This window comes from Haliaeetus leucocephalus, unplaced genomic scaffold, assembly GCF_000737465.1.
Source record: "Haliaeetus leucocephalus isolate CR32 unplaced genomic scaffold, Haliaeetus_leucocephalus-4.0 Scaffold450, whole genome shotgun sequence".
Taxonomy (NCBI): domain Eukaryota; kingdom Metazoa; phylum Chordata; class Aves; order Accipitriformes; family Accipitridae; genus Haliaeetus; species Haliaeetus leucocephalus.
In genome coordinates, this window is record NW_010972886.1 from 2003804 (window position 1) to 2021853 (window position 18050).

The following is an 18050-nucleotide window of genomic DNA, read 5'->3' on the forward strand; positions in this document are numbered from 1 at the left end:
GGGGTCCCTCTCCCCGTGGCACGCGAGGGCTGCCGGGCGGCAGCGTCCCGCCGGCACCCCGCCTCTCCCTCGGCGCCTCGCAGGAGGCGAGCGCGCAGGCCAGGCGCTGGCCCTGCCTTGGCAGTTGGAGGGCTGTGTCCTTCTCCCCGCCCTGAGGACCTCGCTCCTTTCCACCTCAGTGACTCCCGGCTTTGCGCCGTCTACAGATGTCACCAGCACACCTCGTTCTTCTCCTGACAAAGGCCTTGGTGCGTGTGTTCGGTACGAGGCCTGCCAAGGCCAGCCCTTCAGGAACTCCCAGTAGGTCTGCTCTCAGCGTAGTGCGGGTGTTGCTTTGGTCACTTTCTGTCACCGTACCGTGCCTCGTACTCTCCACCTCCATTGGCCTCCCTGGGTGACGTTATGCCACATTTCTTATGCCCCCGACATTTGTTTTCTCCTGGAAAAAACAGTTCTCTTTCCAGTGAAAGGGAATGAACTACGTTAACACAGTTTATCTTCAGTAAAGTCATGTTGCGGTTTATCTAATTTCTCATTCAACACCACGCCCTTGCACTGTACACCGCGGAGAGAAGGCAATTTAATTTCTTCCATCTTGTACCTTGGTATTCGCTACTGCTCTTGTCTCTCTTGCTTCCTCTTCACCTCACGGAAATGTTTACATCTTCTCTCAAGGACACAGGCACTAAACCCGAGAGCTGCATTTAACTCCTACAAAGCAAGGAGGCTGCCGCCAACCCACTAGTCAGAGGCAAGGCTCACACCAAATGTCTCCGGAAAATTCTCACCGGCACAGCTCAAGGCGTTGCTGTTCCTGGCTGTCTCTCCCACCTCCTTCTCATGCGTGACTGCCCCTAAAGCAGTTGGTATGCAAAGCTATTTCCATCCCTTGCAATTCACGTTTTCATCCATTAGCTTCTGAGGGTGAGGCTAAGATACTTTCTCAGACTGTGAGCTGTGCCAGTTAGGTCTGGTCCCTTACTACATTCTCCCATCCCTGGTGTAAGGATGAATAAATAGCTAACGGCACCTTAAACACTACAGCAAGCTCTGCTAGGGCTCATTTGGCAGAACCTGCAGCTAGATAAATTGATTTGGGCAGTGGAAATGATGCCAAGAAGATCACATTTTTATCACTCCAGGGATGTAGAACTGGAGTCCAGGCCATTTCCTTTTCTGAGGGACTTTTTGATGTTAGTGTTTTTATTAAAAGTTTAACTCTTCCTTAGAATAATCACTGTTTATCAGTAACAGAATCTTTGATTAGTCAAAAAAACCCCATGCTGCTTTCTGCTCAAGGAGCTATCTATTCAGCAGGTGATAGCACATGAAAACATTTTCCCAAACACATTAGCTGTATTTAACATTAGTAAGGGGCACTCTTTTCAAAAAACAAACCCTGATAGCTGGAAAACAAGTTAAAATTGAAAGGCCTACCTTCCTAAGTTGACAAGGAAATTAATGACATTGAAATCTGTCTGAATTCAATTGAAAGACAGTGGAGAATTCTCAGAAAAGCGCGGTATCTGAAGAGCATTGATGCTCTGTGCATGTGAAGGCATATGTGCTTATATTAAGGCATACTGCTTTCCTAAGATCTTTGTTTTGTTGGCCAACACAATGCTAAATACTACAGTAAAAAGGATAGACTTTTAAGGAAAATCTGAGATAAACCTTTTAAAAGAGAATCTAATTAGTATGTTAGCAAATATTCCAATTATTTAGCAGTATAGAATGAATGTGTTTATTTTCTGGTTTTATTGTTAAGAACATGCTTGCAGTTGTATCACACACGTACTCTAGATTTCTTAATCATCGGAACACCATTACTTTTGCACAAATCATGTAGGCCTTTGCTCTGCATAATGTGATTGTTATTATGGATAATTTATGTTTGATCGAGTAACAGTTTGGGACTTTTCAGACCAAAGGTATTATTATTATGATGAAATCTATGTTAGAAATTCTTTTCTAAGTCTGTTTTGAATCATAACCCCTAGTTTATAAGAAGCAGACCAACTATACATCTGAGAAAGATGAACAAAAATCTGTAATTCCTTATCTTATTTTCTTTTAACCCTTTTTTTGAGGAAGTACAATTTTTTTTTTTATTTCTGTCTTTTGAAAAGAAAGTGTCATGCACCCAAGTATTGGTCCCCAGGAACACATCAGAAGGTTATCAAAATACAGTACGCTTTCATTTCTCTTTCTTTCATGGCACTTCCTTGTCACGAAATGTTAAAATAATTCTAGGTAAATCAGTACACAAACCCATCTGTTACCATGACAATTAAGGGAAGTGATGCTGCCGAAGTATGAAAATGAGCTGGGCAGCATTAGGACTAAGTGACTGAATATGTCCTTACAGGGGCAGCAGCAGAGAGCAGGGAATGTGAAAATTACGAAGACGGTGATTTTTGGTCATTCTGCTTCCACAAAATGATACCTTAAAAAAAAAAAAAAAAAAGAAGCGCAAATAGTCCTTTACAAGCACAGAGGATAGACATGGAAATATTGCTCATGCATATTTCCTATCACTGGTTAAGGTCATCATCGGACTCACAATTCATATTCTCCTTTCTGCATTTACTGAGAGTGCTCCCCAAAAGTCATGACATTCTGCCTTAAAACAGACTATTCTAATTTGACCTTCCTTGCCATCTCCCTGTACTGTTACTGTCCCCACAGATGCACAGTTTTACATCGAGGCAGCCAAAGAGGAATTATGCAACACAAGAATTAAAAAACATAGCTTGAGAACACCACAGTAGACATACTGGATCTGATCAAGCAATCAGTTTAACCCAACATTTTGCCTTCAGCAGTGACCAAAAGCAGGCATTTGGAAAACAGTATAATCAACGAAAACTATGGGTTGATCCCCTGGTTTCTCTCCTGGCTTCTGGCACTTATTGGAGCAAGTAATTATTCCATCTTCTCTTTCTCCATCACGTGCATGCCTGTAGCTCTCCCATTGCTCATTTTATTTTCAAGCTGAAGAGCCCTAGTTTTATTTAATCTCATGTAGAATGAATGCCTTTTCATGTGGCTGATCCTTCTTGTCATTCTTTACAATTTTTCAAATAATTCCACATTCTTTTGGGGGGATTGAATTAGTAGAACTGTCAGCATTATTCAACACATGGGTATAGTATATACAATGACACAATGATGTTTTCTGTTTTGTTCCCACTCCTAATAATTCCCAACATTTTACTTCCCTTTCTGAAAAGTGCTGAGCACTATCCACACTGCTTTCAAAAACTATTTCCAGAGTGGTAGTAATTAATTGTTCTGTTACAGATAATTAGGATTATATCCCCACCAGTATATTACTTGGTATTTTTCAGTACTATTGGCTGTCTTACTGTGTGATTTGAAATAGGATCACATAAATTTGTCCCCTCTTTTCCTGTGTCGTCAATGACAGCTTTGAACAACACAGGTCCAAACAGAGATGGTACTAAGAGCACTCTAGTAACCTCTCTCCCTCATGGAAGTTGACCATCAGCTCTACCTCTTTGTCTCCTCCTACCTTTCAGCTCTTTATTGATTCTGAATGGAGCTTGTCTTCCTACCCCATGAGAAATTAGTTTTGTAGAAGTATTTAATGTTTACAGTAAACATGTTGTAAACATATCTGTTGTAACAGGTTTCTCCAGAGACAGGTGTGTAGCAGCACAGGCCAAGCCTGAAAAATGTAGGAGAAAGTTACAAGGTCATTTGCTAGGTAATGGCCATTTTTCTCTGTTTTCCAGCTTATATTAACTAAATATTCTCACTTTACTAGTATTTCTTGACAACCCATGCCGTTCTTGTTTTGTACAATACCGTTCTCTTGAATTTTTGTTCCATTATATGTGCTTGTGAATAGGCAGACATATGCACCACACATGCATACACACAGTTTTCTGTTGAGATCCTCCCCAGCTAAAGACCATTAGAACTGCTAGAAGAGATCATCTTGTCCATCTTACACAGTCCGGGTCTTACTTTGTTCTTTCAAGACACTTTTGTTTGATTTGTTGATTTAGTAGAGACATGAGTTCCTGCCGCACGTGCCTGTGTCCCATCCCTTTGCTTTAACACCAGCAACTTCTAACTGTGCAAAGTGCCAGAGATTCTCCTTACTGTCTTCAAACTTGGACAGAAACTACAGTGCTGTGATTCAACCAGGAGTGTGTGTATGTCTTGTCTTAGCCCAGCCCCATCATGTATCTGTGCTGTTGGCCTGCCGTGAGTCACTTCTCAACACGGGTGTGTCATATTATGCAACTCACTGTAGGGTTATGACTCAACACGAAGTCGTAAAGCCACTTCAGCCCAGGCTAAAACAAGTCTTTAAAAATATGTCTTCGCATGATTTAAAGATTTCAGGTGGTAGAGGATCTACTACATTCCTTATTCCTGTGGACTTCGTGACACCACAGAAAAAGTAAGATATCTTTTCCTAGAACAGGACAGTGTCCTTGGCTGCAATGAGAAACTAAAAACCACAGCAAGTCAATGCTGTTATAGAAATCTGAAGGGAGTAAGCAATATGCAGAGAGTATGGTTGTTAGAGATAGTCAGAAGAACAACTATATTGTTTGAGACAAGCCAATCAACCAGGAAAATAGCACTCTATTCTTTTACGAACTCCATAATCAAAGCATCTCCATCATTTTTGGTCCAATCATTAGTCTTACTTGGCCGCTCTCTCTGTGTTAAGTCAGCAGTTGTTTCAAGGGAGAAAATTATTTTACCAAAATGAAAAGCATAGTGATGCTCTGGAAAACTTTCCAAGAATTTTCCTGTAAAGCCTTGTTTTAAAACATTAATTGTATGGTTTCTTAGCTTTACTTTTCCTATAATGACCAAAAAAGCCCAAACAAAAACCAAAACAGAACAACAAACCCCCCTACTTTCTCTTCTTTCACTTTCAGTGAGTTGAAAAAGTAACCTAGCAAAACATAAGCAGTTCTTTTAATGTAAAAGCAAGCATGACGGACCAGTCTCAGAACAAGAGAGACTATAAATACAAACACAGTGACTGCTGACAGTCTTAGCACTGGAACAAGCACTTCCATTGAGGTAAATGGAATGATTCACTTGATGCTGTTACTCACTTGTGTCTGTGCAGGAGAGGGGACTTATTTCAGAAATGGCCTCAGGGCATGATACCCTTCTTGTTATCTACTAGGTGCCTCAAACAATGTAATGCTCCTTCTTCCTAAATCAAGCATGTAAATCTTTACTACAGTTTAACAGAGGAGTACTTAAAATCTTGATGTAAATCACTGAAATTACTTGCTCTACTCCTAACCTAAGAGTAAACCTCTGTAGGGAATGACAGAAAGATGCTGTATCAGTACAGGCTAAAAGACTGGGCCCATAATGTCAGTTATATAGCACACACTGTAAAAACAACTATGAGATGACCCTAATCATATGTCTGAGAGTCGTCACTTGAAAACTGTAAGACTGAACTCAAAACCTCCCTAAATATGCACAGTCAGAATTAGTAGGGGGTTTATTTTGAGCTTCGGTGATGCTTTTCTGCACAAGAAGATGTGAAGTAAAGAGGATGTGCAGTAATGTCTTGAGGGAGCAGAGTATCAAAAAGTGTTTGGAGACAGTTTACATAGAGAAAAATAAATATATAAATAGCTGATTGTGTTTAATGTGTTTTATGGTGTTCTTTGCTATAACAGCTGAATATTTGAGAGAGAGGAACATGAAGACTAATTTATTTCTCAGATTCCTGGTATCAAAACATCTCTTGTAGCAAGGAAACAGCAGTACATCTCCGGATCTCCAGACAGCATGGTAACAGCTGAATCATCCAGTCCCTCTGTCCTCTTGTTTGGTATGTATCACGAAAAAAAAATACCTCCCCTTCTCCCTTTCCCTCTACACATATACATACACATACTGACATTCTGGGGACTCTTCCAGAAAACCAAAAATACTGGCTTTGCATAAAGATGTCAAATAATGGTAGCAGAGATGACAGTTACATTAATATAGAATTACTATTCACATCCACATCAAATACAGCTCTAGGTGTAATATCTTTATTTATTAGTTTCATATAAATTTCATTCCTAAAGCTCAGGCATTTATAATGACTTACGACAGAAGTACATCAAATCTTTTCCTGAAGGAAATCTTATTGAAATGGAACTGTGGATTGACATTTGTCAGAATGCATTTACTTAACATATGAAATCTTGTCATGGCAAAAGTCATTACATGAAATTTTTTTTAGTGAAATGTCAAGACCTCCTGCTGGCCATGCAAGCGTGGTTCACAGAAGTTTATAGTTGGCTAAAGACGCATAAGAAAACTTTCTTTATCACTGAGTTAATGACAGTTAATAAACATTTAATGCAAAAATCCTGTTTATAAGCATTTTTAGGGGTAAATCTGTAATTTTGCTATTCTACATTCCAGGTTCTTAGCTCAAAACCTGTACTTAAGGTGTACATTGGATCATTTGAATCTGATAATCTTTGCAATTATACTGAATTTATACTATATTTTGAAGTCAAGTACAGGAGCACTTTATTAGTTCCTGCATATGGGGAAGTGTATTTTTAGGGTCAAATTTATATATAAACTGCCTTTTAAGAATTCTTTTCTGGTTTCAAGATACAGTGCCAGCTCTGAAATCCAAATGAGGTTCAAATTCATAGCTGATCAAACTTTATTAATTTCACTGACACTGCAGCCACAAGTCTTTTGATCCTAAATAATTTGATTTCATGCTGTTTGAAACTGCAAAACAGAACAACAATCAGACTCCCAATGCAGCTTCCCATAGAGCACTGCTAATGGTCTCACCTATTGACCTAACAGCCTAGGAGGAATTTCTGTCACAGTGTAGAAGGTCAAACTGTATGCTGATTTCAAATAGTAGACAAACATTTGCAGGGAAGTACTATGAGAATATCAAATTAATTTATGCATTTAAACATACCACATGGCTTGATTACAAATGATGTGCCAGTTCTCTCCTTTATCTAACACTGAAGTTTTGTGAATTTTCATGAATTTTACATCTGCAAAGTTAATTGTAATTGTGAATCCCAAACTTCTGGGATAAGTCTTACCCTTTTTTATTTTTCCTCAAGGAAATTTTTTCCAAGCATCTCTGATGTGTTGGAGAAACTTAGATTTAAAAACATAGTTAAGCAAATTAAGTGTAACCATCTTCTTGTTCGGTTCTAGTTATCCTATGTAATTGTGTTACATGTAAATAAACAATATTTGCTTCTCAAGGCATTGTGACATAATATTTTGAAGCAAATATTATTTGTTCTCTGTCACACGAATAGCACAAATGAATCTCACTTCCATTATGTGTACTGAAGGAAACACAAAAGCTGTCTTGCACACAGACAAGTGTTCTCTTTGTGAACTGTTACAGAAACTTCCCAATGCGCTTCCTCTGAATCCAAGTCTTCCTTACATAAATTTAGACGAGCTTCAACTTCCTTCCACTACTAGGAACCAGCATATTACTCAATTTTAAAAAGTTCATCTCCATTTTGAATTTAATGGAAGCTTATAAAATAATATTACATGACATGAAAGTATGCTTCTGATGGTCTGCAAATTTGGCAGAAACAATGGGTGGGGTGGGGCTTATGATTCCAGAATTTATATATGTATTTCTGCTCTAAAAACCATAAATTATTGTAATTACAGTGCTAACAGGAAACAGAAATGGGAGGGGTAGTTTTATTTTTTCTTTAGACAATCAGTTGCATCATAGACTAAGCAAAGTAAATCAGTGTAGGATGAGGAACTTCCCAGCTACATAAATACATACATGTCCATCAGAGGGAAAGGATACATGTGGGCACAGGTACAGTATTAGGGATAAGTACATTCAGGAGAGGTGGTGTCTTAAAATGGAAATAAAAAAAAAGAACAGGGACTTATTCTCAGTTATTTTACAGAGTCACATAGCTGGAGCTGTAAGAGGACAATTGACAGAAGTCCTCTGGGTGGAGAAAAACTGGAGAGACAGTTTCTAGAACAGAGGCAACTGATCATTAGGTCAATCAGTGGATCAGTTCTGTCTAGTACTAAGGAGGCATGCAAAGCCAAAGACTCCAGCCAGCCAACTTTCCCTCTTTCCTCCTATTGAATTACTTCACTTGTGAGTGGAAGCAAAGGAGAAAGGACATCTGATAGGAAAATGTAGTGAGAGACTAACCTCTTGGTTTTTCTTAAATGGGTGGGTTCTGGCCTTTCATGCTCTAATCCTTTAGAAGACTTCCCTTGACCTCAGCTGGCATTTTCTCAGTGCACCTTTCAGAAAAAAGACTGACCATGATGCACACTGTTTAAAATGGCTGGTGTTGCACTAGGATGTAAGTCAGCCATGGAAAACTGTTTATCTGCAGATGCTAGCAATGTAGGACTGCTGTGAACTGCATAGAGAACAATTAACAATCTCCCTGAAAAGTCAGCAGGCATTTAAGAAATCATTAGGTAAATGCAGTGGCTAAGATTTTGGGTAGGAGTTGAAAGATCCCTAATTTTCAGTCAGGCTTTTAAATTGTATTACCTGTGCATATACCTTACATCAGTATTCATCTCACCAGACTTTAGCTACCTGAAAGTTAGGTGTCTGTTTTAAGTTACTTCACTAACTCTCTCCATGTATATATAGTTATGTCTCTGTAGTAAAGAAGAGAGATAAATACCTTGCCTTCAAAAAAGCACCACTGTAGAGAGAGCTTCAGTAAGTAGGTCAGAGATCAAACTTTTAGATGGCTAAAGACACATGGAACAAATAATAGTTCTTTGGTCACAGCTGTAGGCTAAGAGACATATAAACTAAAGTACCAAGGCTGTACTGTTGACCCCATTCTATCAACTAACCAAAGATTCTCTAAGCAAACACACAAATTATCCTTGGTATTAAAAGCTTCTCACAGTAGCAAATAGTCACCAATAAAGACTTGGTACATTGGTTAAGTGGTTACTACAGAACAGAATGTTTCCATCACAGAGGCAAACAGAAGATGGAAAGACTAGAATCTCACACCAGAAGAAATGCAGGCATTTTTTCATTCACTTACTTTCTAAGGAATACACATCCTTTATTTCATTACTGGGAAATAGAGTTTGTATGTGTTCCCAAGCTAAAAACTGACTGCAAGGCTATTTTTCTCACAGGTCAGATGTGAGGAAACAGAGCCATTTCACTTCCTTCAAAATCTCTATATAAAGAGAAGAGGAAAATGGGACCAGACCTATTGTTCTTACAGTTTCCTGCCTCCTTTTTCACTATGCCTTATTCAAAAAAGCAAGGGTCTGCCACTTCAAGTGCATCATCTCTATTTAGTGTATTTGGATATCTAACAATATATAAATGGCTCTTGTATTACGCAGACAATATCAGAAAAGCCTTCACTGATAAAAAGGTTGTACATCAAAGGTAGCTGCTGCCTCTGTTTTTCCTTCACATAAAATATAGTAGCTCTTAATTCAAAGTGTTCTCTCTCTTCCAAGATAGTAAGATCAAATTATACAAATAAATAACCTGCCCACAAAATCTCACTAAACTATTTTTTGGTTTCTTTTTCTCAGCTGTTTTTCCTAAGTCTTCAGTCATTTGAATGGCTGGAATATGATGATCAAATATAAACAGGAGAAAGGTCTGAGTTATGAAGTACATTTGGCCCAATCTTGGCTACCCTAGTCCCAGTTTTTTTGCCAGGGTTGCAACAGTTCTCATTGGAATGAAGTGGGAAGTGGTACAAGAAGTTTCTGCTCTCACTCGGTGATGAGCTGTAACTGGAGACCTGGGGAAGCAAGCATGAGCCCACTGTACGCTCCCAGCAAGCCCTGCTTTGCTGTCCGGTGCTATTTCTTCTATCCGTGTGAGATCCTTCGCAAAGGAATTGCAGGGATCGTGCCTGAGGCATGTCCTCTCTGTCTCTCAGCCATTTGTAAATACCTATAAAAACAAGCGCTACCCAGGCATCTCCCAAAGCTGGCCATGAAGAAACCTACTAGTACATCTCTTTCTGGGTCGGAAGAGGAAGATGAGATAGCCTGCTACTTCCTAGCACCTGTTCAAGCTAGGAGATCTAAGCTGCCACCTTAGCCAGGTAACAGCAGTGCTTGGATTCCTGCAAAGAATCAGCATTGCCTTTTATCATAACTGTCGTTTGATCTGTTGGGGAGTACAGAAGAGATACCAATTCGGGACACAACTTTTCAGTCAGAGGGGTGACTATACATTCTAATCCCCTTGTAATGAAATTACCTTCTCTATAAAAGAGCCAAACTATTCTTAGCCTGAAAGAAAAGGCGCATGGGAAGAGTAATGATGCAAAGAGCTGCTTTTCTTCATCTTTTATTTCACCCTCCAGTAAAAGAGAGATATGCGCCTCACACCCTCAGAGTATTCTCTCTCCTGTCACAGACACAAATCCTGGCAAAGGACTTTGGTGGGAAGAACACACAAGGGCACACACAAGTTAACAGTTAACATGAAAAAATGCGTGGATAGCAGAAGATGCAACTGTCTCTCTGTATTTATGCACTTATATTCATTCCATCCTGACAGTTTCTAATACGCTCATTTTATGATTAATTTAAAGAACTGTTAAGATCTGCACCTTTTTCTAGAAGGAACAGGGAGAAATAAAGCACTTGGCAATGATTCCACTTAAATTCAGAGAGCTGTAGCAGTATGTAGGCTTAGCCCCAATTCTACCAAATATAGTGCCTCTGAAATGACTGGAACAGAACATGATGTTTCAAAAATAAAGAAATGTGATTTCTTTAGAACATTTGAATATGTGTTAATTAAGTATATTTCCACTCTGCTCGAATAATAGGTTTAGTTCAAATAACATTTATTGATTTTACACTACAGGACTGTCATTAGCATTTGCTAACTGAGTTAAGTTTAGCAGGAAGTTATGATGGTAAGAGCTTTGCTTCAGGAATTATTTATACACTAACAGGAAAACTACATCTTTCTTCTCTGACATCTTGAGTCTCTTAATGCGAATAGAAGATGTTTCAGTTCTATGTATGTTGTATATATCTTACTGTCAAACTCAAAAAATGGGGTTTCTGTGAATAGGAATGGTAGTGCAATGAAAATGCTACCGTATTTCAAAATCAAATCCTGCTCCCAAGCACACTAGTGTAAATGCAAAGTTATACCCCTCACTGTGATGGAATTATTCTAGCTTTTACAACAATATATGTAAGCTGGGGACATGGAGGCGAGGTCAATGGCCCCAAAGTAAGTGGGGGTTTGGCTGTGGGGGTCAGGGCCAGCTGTGAGCCAGCTGCCGGAGGGGCAGCCACAGCCAGCGCCGACCTCATCCCACGGGAGCTGTCTTCAGTTGCGGCTCTGCCGCGGGGCCTGGCCAGAGCTGCGGCCCCATGGCATCGCAGCCCTGTCCCTGGCCACGGGCCACAGGTCCAGACCTCCTGGCCCTGCCTGGTACCCTGGCTGGGGGTGGCGGGATGGGACTTCTGTCGGCAAAGATAGCCACTGCCTGTCTTGTCATTACGCTCAGCTCCTGGCTTCCCTTGCTAATCCCTGACAGTCAATGTGGATAAAGAGATGTATTTAGAAATAGATCTTCAAAATTAGTCAAGATGTTTGGAAGAAAAAAAAAAGAAAAAGATAAGACAGGGGACAGAAAAAAATAACATAAAAGTTAGAAAGTGTGAAGAAATGAGAGTCTGTGAAACATTAAAGCAAAGCTAGAGAGAGAGAGAGAGACCTTTAATTATTAGACTCCTTCCTACAGCCACCACAGATGGAGCATACAGCATTCTTAATATCCCTCCTATACCTGACTCAAACATCAGAGAAATTTCATAACAGTGTTGTTTTTAACAAAAGAAGCAGATTTGAAAGCACGCTGGGGTGTTTTTGATCTAGAGGACTTTAAGAAAAAGAAATAAACTAGATTATTGCTATCTTAAGCAAGCATAAGACACAGAGGGAGTTTTACATTTTACTTATCTTAACATATCAAGAGCAGCCCACATCACCATGGAGAAAAAGGAAGGGATTAAAATCCTTGGGAAACCGATCTTAATGGAAAACAGCTAAAAGAACAGGCTGAGTCAAATTCTGACCAAGAGGGACAATCACACCATGAAATAACAAACTGGTGAATGCAGAATATAGAAGGTATCAAAGCACAAGGAAAAGGTGAGTTGGAGTACGAATCCCAAGACTATCAATATTGTGGAGGATTGTATTGCTAGTGTGAGGAAGAAATATGTAGAAAGAAAGGTTAAAGAGGGGAATTAAAATCCCTGAGTAACTGATTATAACTGAAAATTGTTAAGGAAAAAATAGTAAGATGGAAACTAAAATACAAGTGAAATGGAAAAGGAAAGATACAATTATACATACACTTAAAAGCAGAGAGTAGGAAAAGGAAGGAGGGGTGAGTATGTGTGTAATATGGGAAACAGAGAAGTGAAATTTTGCTTTCAGGACTTCTTCCCACCTCATAACCAATTTCTGACAAATTCAGTAACGTGCCAGAAGTTTCCTGAAGTAGCCATTAACCCTCCCAGATGGAAATCATTATTCAGTGGAATAATGATCCATTAGGAAGGGATAACATCCTCTTCCATCAGCAAGCTACAGTGCACTTCCACATTCAGGGAGCAAGAGGAAAGAGTAAAAAGTACAAGAACAATGAGAACTGCTCAAGAATCCAGGGAGACAGGAGCTAAGTAAATAAAGGTAGTGAAGGAGGTATAAGACTGTTTTCAGACTAGTTGGGGCTTCAGTAATGTAAATTTTAGGGCTTCAAAACAGAAAGATATTGAGGGACTACAAAGATAACCCAAATCATTAAGAAAAAGTAATTTGAATATAACCTTATCATACTTCAAGGCAGTTGTTATCAATCTATAAATAATTTTAGGAAGAATTATGTATTTTAGTGCCAAAAAGTACATGGAAAAGTTCAACTATTTTACCCCTCCTGACTCTACAAAATTATAGAGAATATATTTGTAAAAGAGGATGTAGACACTGTCATGAATAATCTGTAAATAAATAATGGCAGCAAGACCAGATGGATTTGCAGTTAAATGTTGAAAGGCTCTAAAAGGATTTTTAATTTCTATAAGAAGAGACTTATTTGATAGTATCATGCAAGCAGGAGACATCCTCTCCTTTTGGAAGAAACAAGGATAGTTTTAAACTCTAAAGAGTGGTGGGATTTGACCAACTGCTCAGGCTTTTGAGGTGCTGAGGTAAATATGAAAAGCCACTCTCCCTTCAATTCATTCTATAAAGGAATTCCTCTCTGGAACCTACCAAACACAGAGCTATGCTGGAGTGAGGGTAGGTGCCTCCCACCTTTTGAGATGCGGAGATGAAATCTCCTGTAGAAATCTGCCAAAATCATAAAGGAGTAAAGGTTTCTCTTTTCCAGTATCTTCCACTTTGATTTTTTTAATCAAAAAAGTTTTCCTTTAGAGGCTTTCATTTGACTGCTTACTCCTTTCAATCAATTGACATATTTGGATCAAAGAGAAAAGGGGGCAGTTTTTGAAATATGTGCAACTTTTACAAGGCCCATGATAGATACATACAAATTAAAGGAGAGGCTGGGGAAAACTAAGCAGGCACAATGGTGAATGATACGGAAAAGGTATTATCCATTCTCCACTGAAGAAATTCACACAGAGAAATATTATTAAATACTCCACAGATAGTAGATGTCTCCAGCTAGGTTCCCATACATATTTCAGTGGTGACACAACAGGCTAGGGAGGCTGCTGAGAAAGAAGTTATTCTTTTCCCTTACAGGATGTGCCTGCACAGAGGTGCAGGAGGGACCAGAATGACCACATTGTGGTGAGTAACAACATTGGTTTAGATCCACCTTTTGCTTGCTGAATGCTCCTTGCAAAGGCGCTCTCCTTGTACAGAAACAAAAAACAATACCCCTCCCCCCCGTTGTTACTGCTTGCTACATGTCTCTGTGTGGAAAGGATTTTTTCATCCACCATGGAAAATCTCATAGCCTTAAATGTGGGATGCCCTTCTGATGGAGAAACAATCGCAGCAGGACTGGTAGAACAGAGGGTAGGTTCTTTGAAATATGGATGCCATTTTGTAGAAGGTAAAATCAGCAGCAGGTGAAACCTGACCATATGACAAAACTGGTGTTTTTTGAAACTGAAAGAATGTAAACATCAAGGTTGGGAGGTTGTAAACTGTAACACACAGAACATACATGCAGAAATTTACAAAAGTATGGGTACAAACATCTGTAAAGTGGCTATATTTGCATTAAAAGGTTGCTTCTATACAAAGGAGATAAGGATGCTTTTAGAAAAGCAGAACAGCGATTTCTTTCATTTGGTAGCGTTAACACCATTCTAAACATATTCTTCCCTCAGGGAATAAAGTACCCTACCTCCAAAAGTATCTTCTTTTTTGAAAAGATCAGGCAGTAACAATAAAACAGCTCTGAAGTCTAAGACAGAAGGGTTTTTTTAAACATCTCCCATTTGTTTCTAGCCTTACTCTACTTGTCTTTCCACTAAAGAATCAGGATAGAACCAGTTCCTGTAACTCCTCATGAGCTGCAAGTAAAGGAGTATATTGACAGAGATTGTAAAACCTGCTCCACAGCATTATGTATGCAGAAGAATTTAGAAAGGCAATGACAAATAACCTCAGGGCCATTTTTCTAAACTTGGGGAACAAGGCGCAAGATGGAAAGTGGACCCAAATACATACTTAATAAGGTTGAAAATTATTTGAAGGTGTTTTAATAAAAAAAAAAAAAAAATCCAAGCATATAGCTTACTTTAGTACAAATAAGGCAGTACGTAAGACCCACTAACTGTAATAAGAACTCAGAGATCCAGAGGCCCATCAAAAGCAGGTAGACCCTAGACATGGCACTCCCACTACACTTCATGAAGAACAGACCATGCATATGTGTATGAGTTATGTTTATTTTTAGAAATGAGTCTCAGCATGTGTAAAAACTAGTTTTTAGAAACCAATAGTAATTTCACAGCTGATAAAAGATACTGAAACCTGAGCAGTGTTTTAACTGGCATGTCCCTTAAATGAATAAAACATTATTTTTCTTTTTTTTTTTTTTAGTAGCAATAGACATACATATTTCTGGTCACATATCAAGTTGTAAAAGTATTTGTTTTCTAAAAAAAGTAATTTTTTATTGATGTATAATTTGGCTCTGATTCTAAGAGTTGTTATGGCCAGCAAAACAACCTTGCACTTCCTTCCATCTGGGTCATTAGACTTGGCCTTACTATGACAATGATGATTTTCTCTGACTTTGATCTCATAATAGGATGACTGCCTTGATATCAATATGTCATCTAAGAGTTGCTTCACAGAAAATAAAATACAGTAAAATTGGCACCATGTGGAGAATAGCTTAACTCTTAGCTATTCAGAGCTCTGAATTCTAAGAAGATACATTAAGAAGAGAGAATAAAAGGTACAATACCTAAAAAGCCAAGAAAAGTTCCTCTTCTTGCTCTGTTTAAATCATAATTCAAGGCAGATAAATCAAGTTTTTCAGGTACCAAAGGCCAAATCTACTATATAAAAAATGTATCACTAACGATACATTTTGGTGGGTATTTTGCCATAAACCACCTTCTTTGTGTATCTAATATGAGCTCTGGGAAATGCCATGATACAGATCTTTCCAAACCAAAAGAAATAAAAATAGAAATATGGTTTCATTGTTTGGGTCAGTTGCACTGAAAAGTGCAAATACGGAGAAGTTAATTTATCTTACAAACATGCAGGAATACTGTTTTCCTCAGTTCATCCTGTAGCAAACAGCATATTCTCCAGCCAAACAAAACAAATCCTCATTGAGAATCCACTGAAAAGGTTTGTTGTTTGTTTTTTTTTTTTCTTTATCTCAGTGGATGCTAAGTTTGCCCTGATGGGGACAGGTAATATTCTGAACAGCAGATCCCTCCTCGGCCCAGAGGTTTGCAAGGGGCCTGTTGGAGGGGAAGGGAGATCCTGTAGCCAAACACAGAAACATTGTACTGGAACTGTCTGAAGCAAAGGTGCTTCCCTCACATGTAGATCTGGGAATTAGAAATGACTTTGCTACACATCATGTCATTCCTATTCTTTCTGCTCAGTCTTTCAACTAGCACAAAGCAAGAAGGTAAGTTTATGGTACAGGAGTTGGAAATGAGACTCAATGACCTGTTTTCCAAAATAGCTACCTAAACCACTTCAGAGTGTGAAAAGCCCAGCATATTCCCCCAAAGCATACAACTCTTCAGTAAGCAATGACGTGAGATTTTCATATGACACATCACAGTTTTAGTGAAATATACAGTTATTAAACTTACTTCAGAATTGTTTGGCATTTGGACATGTGGGAATAGTCCCTTCTAGGGAACCTCTTCCCTGTATTATTCTTCGTGTTTTGCACAAACTGTTGCAGCCAAGTGATCCCCATTAATTTCAAAAGAGTGCACCCACTGCAAAAATGCAAATAATAAAATAGCAACTCAAATAAAATAATAAGATGTTCAGATTACTTTTAGACATAAAACCATTTTGACAATAAAAGTATTTTGGGGTCCTTACACTAATTTATGAAGAACATTATAGTTACAGGTATATACGTATATTAATCTTTCAAAATCCAGTGCCCGAACTAGCATACCATCACTGAACCTGGAAGAAGCAAAGGCACTTGAACCCAGTCATCTGCTAGTAAGTGATTTAAAATCCTCTTCTACAAATGGCTCTGTATAACTAATAGAATTGTAGTATGCAATTTAGCGGTGGAGGAAAGGTTACATTTGTTTTACTTGAAGAGATACTGGTGTGACAATAGCTCCAATTAAGTGACCTATGATGCTAAGTTGGCCTTATCTAAGTCTGTAAAATCATAACTAGACATAATATTAAAAAGTTAATTATTTCTTCAGTATAGCTCATTTTGAGGAATTTTAACTAACTGAGAAATGTGATCAATCTGTGTGGTTTCATCATTACTATCATTTGGGGTTGAAAAACTTGATAATGGTACATTTCTGGGAAGCTCCTTTTGTCTATTATTTTAACTTTAAGCTAACATATCAGTGCTTTCCAGAAACTTTAGTTAGCAGCAAAAGGATATACTGTATATTTCAGATGGCAAGAAAAATTAATCTCTGCTTTAAGTTCAGAACATAACTTATGAGGCAGAAAGGATGAGGTGCTTAAGGGAAGTAGAGCAGTTGGCAACAGCAATCTGGAAAGAGAAAAATTGGAAAGAGTTGTGAAGGAAGGTGAAGTGGAAAAAGGGGAGGATAGTTAAAAATGAGAGGATGCCTCTAAGTACGAGGTACTGGACTGCCACCTTAGCGGGATTTAACTCAGATCAGGTAGTCAAAAGGGTCTAGTGGGAGGAGACCATGGCATTCTGCATAGGCCCTTTACTCTGTCAGGGATGACAGACTCCCTCCAGAAACCCAAGTAGCCTGGAGGGAACCAACTTTGCTAGCGCGCTGCAGCGAGAGCAGAGAGCCACCCAGAGAAACGCACAAAATCCAAGAAAACGCAGCCAAGGCATGTGCAGAGCGAGAGCTCTGGCTGCAGAGGTTAAGCGAGCTCTCGTCTGTCCTTCCTCGGCGGACGGATGTGCGGAGTCATTATCCCGGCCACTTCTCCTCGCGTGGAACGCGGTGTTGGTGCACGAGGTGCCGATGGTGGAGAGAGACAGCGTACTGAGGAAAGTAACCGTTTACAGCAGGATGGGTGACTCCTCACCAGTTACCGGGAGGATCGCCTGTACTCGGGACGGTCCTGGGTGCCCGAGCCCCTGGGGAGGCAGGCTCGGGAAGCCGCGCAACCCCGCCTCAGCCCCTCAGGCTGCTGCTGCTGCTGCTGCTGCTGAGGCCGGCGGCTTGCTCTCGCCTGCTTCCCAGGCTGCTCCGCAAGAGGCGAGCGTTGTGGAGCTTGCCAGCAAGGCCGGTGACCCACAGAGCCCCGCGGGACCGGGAGGGCTGGGCGGGCAGCGCTGCCGCGCGCCCCCGCC

General features: G+C 39.6%; 1 protein-coding gene across 1 annotated transcript in view; it reads right to left on the reverse strand.

The window, feature by feature from the left end:
- Positions 1 to 17850, reverse strand: part of ABRACL (ABRA C-terminal like) — a 22137-nt gene extending 4287 nt beyond the window's left edge. The window contains exon 1 of the mRNA XM_010574619.1: positions 17783 to 17850. The gene's annotated coding sequence lies outside the window, so the exon portion shown is untranslated. The remainder of the gene's footprint in view (positions 1 to 17782) is intronic.
- Between the last annotated feature and the right edge of the window lie 200 nt (positions 17851 to 18050).